At 36.5% G+C, this 2,754-nt stretch overlaps 1 long non-coding RNA gene across 1 annotated transcript; it reads left to right on the plus strand.

The window, feature by feature from the left end:
* On the plus strand, nucleotides 354–1,646 carry LOC105156642. The gene is made up of 3 exons (XR_847366.2): nucleotides 354–634; nucleotides 858–953; nucleotides 1,163–1,646. It is a non-coding gene; the product is annotated as an uncharacterized LOC105156642 (long non-coding RNA).

Genomic DNA, 2,754 nt, shown 5'->3' on the forward strand with positions numbered 1-2,754 from the left:
GCGGCGACGTCATCCCCTTCATCACTCAAGGTCAGGGCCTTCCTTTCCGCCCCCAAAACCACCAAAAAATCGTCTTCGCCTCCCTCCCCGGCCTCCTCCAGCAGTAATGACTCCACGTCCCCAAAATCACCGCTTCATCCCTCCTCCTGCGGCGGCGTACCACCTAGATCCCTCACCTCGGCCAGGGCCCGGTGCATTCGCCACTCGTCAAGGCCCCCAGTGTACCCTATAATTGGTGAGAAAGCCGCCGGAAAACTCCCTCATAAATACACGTACCAATGTCATCATCATCAACACCATGGCCATGGAAACGGTGGCTATGTTTATGTGATCCACAATGGGAACCACTGGCAATAACAGAAAAGAATTCCGGTGGAGCAACCTTTAATGCTTCTTCTTGAAATACATACATGGAGAATGGACATCATCATCATTAATATGGACCAAAAAACAAAAAACCAAAAAAAGAAAAAGGAAAATGAAGAAGAAGAAGGTATATCATTTGATGTAAGATGCGTATGGGACTGTACGTATATGATTAAGAAGGGATCCATTTTTTGTTGATCCATGTCTACATCCCAAATTAATGCAATATTTGAGTCCATTTTCCTTTTCGGATCCAGCAAATCTGATGGTGAGTCCAATGCTTCTATTTCCTTTTTCCCTTTCTTTTTTGTCCAATTTTCTCAATCCATTATTCATCATTTTTCATGGGCAAGAGATAGCGTCAAGAACATTATCTTATTTTTGTAAATTTGAAGGGTTAATTTTGGATTTCTTTCTTCTTTTTTATTTTTGGTTTAAAGGATTGGGCATCTCCATTTTTTGTAGTAATGGTTCCTCTTTCCATGTTGCAGGTGGAGAAGCATAACTTATTTTTCCGGGCAGGGGAAATTCTTGCTGAAAAACTCTGGTGGAAGAATAATTCCAGCGATCTTAAAGTGTGAAGGAAGGTACGTATGCTGCTGGGGAAGTTATGTATTTGCCTTTTGTCTTCTTTAATTAGCATCAAAATCTTTCCTTTCATACTTCTTAGCTGTGGTTTTTAATTTTAATTTATTTATTTATTCATTCTAGAATTTACATTAAAAAGAAGTTATTTTTGAATTAAAGAAGGCACGAATTCATGGGAGTGGTTTGAATAAATGTGGGATCGTTGCAGTGTCAGCTACAGCAAAGGGTTGGGGACATGAAGAAGAGAGAGAGAGAGACACGGAAAGCTGAGCAGGTGCATTGGACAAATTAAAAAAAGCGGAAAGCGGCAAGAACAAGCAGAAGTTAATTGGAATTATTGGAGTCGTGGTCACTGCCCCGCTGCTCACCAATTAACAATAATTCAAGTTTCCCATGCCAATCCCCATAATTTGAGCTGAGATGGGAAAAGTTTTGTTTTGGTCCTACTCCTGCGTCGTGGAGACATGACATCCATCACCCTACTGCTACTGCTGCAGCTGTGCTGGTACATGAACACAAGACAAGACGGAGGGAGAGGCGGAGGTGGACAACCTTATGTTTATTACTGCTGCTCATGGCATCCGCCTCCTCCCACTGCTCCCTCCCCATATTCATAATTTAACAAACAAGAAAAAAGTCATCTCTGGAGGAGGATTCCATCATTTCATCAATTTAAACAAAGAATTTTAATATTTGAACGGATGGGAGGAAACAACTTTTAAAAGAAATATTTGAAAAGAATCAAATATAAAAAAAAAAATTGAAATCCATCAATATTTTATAACATATAGTTCATAATTTGAATTTAGAAAACATTATTATTGGAGATTTGAAATCTCTACACACAAAAATCTATGGATGAAGACACTAAAAAGGTAATTAAAAGAATTAGATCATTTTAAGAAATATAACTGGTGAGTATAGTGTGTGTGACATGTAAAAATCGTGTTAATTAAATCATAACTATGTAACCACCATGCACGTTTTTGGGTTTCCATGAAGCAACATGACTTTTTTATTAACTTAAAATTATGCATCTATATAAGTAAGAGAAAGAAAAAGTTGTAAAATATGGAAAAAGAAAGTTAGTTGGAGAGGGGTGAGATGCTAGGGTTGTGCAAAAAAATCGAAAACCGGCCGAACCGAACCGAAAACCGAACCGAATTTTCGGTTCGGTTTTCGGTTTTTTTTAAAAAAAAATTCGGTTTTCGGTTCGGTTTTTTGGTCACCAATTCGGTAACCGAACCGAACCGAAAACCGAAATTCTATAAATAATAAAAAAAAATATATTTTTTATACATATAAACATTATATAATTATATATATAATAATATTAATATTATATAATTTATATTAGTAAAACTAAAGAAAAGTGTACTATTTTTAGATATTGAATGTTAACATATTGAAGTTGTTCTACACTTGTGACTTGTACTATTAAATTAGAATTTAATTTTGGTATTTGTATTTTTGGATAAAATTGCAACATTATCCCAATTTCGACTTAAAATATCAAAATATATTATTTTAAAAAATAAAAAATAAAAAAACGGTTTTTTTCGGTTTTAAAACCGAAAAAACCGAACTTCCATTCGGTTTTAACCGAACCGAACCGGTTGGTACCGGTTCGGTTTTCGGTTTTCCAAACGGCCGAACCGAATTTTCGGTTAACCGAAAATTCGGTTCGGTTCGGTTCGATTAACCGAAATGGACACCCCTATGAGATGCAGCTGCAAGCATCAAGCACAAGGAAAAGGATATCCACACATTCAAATATTACAACAACAGAAATAAAAAAAA

This window comes from Sesamum indicum, linkage group LG2 (assembly GCF_000512975.1).
Source record: "Sesamum indicum cultivar Zhongzhi No. 13 linkage group LG2, S_indicum_v1.0, whole genome shotgun sequence".
NCBI lineage: Eukaryota > Viridiplantae > Streptophyta > Magnoliopsida > Lamiales > Pedaliaceae > Sesamum > Sesamum indicum.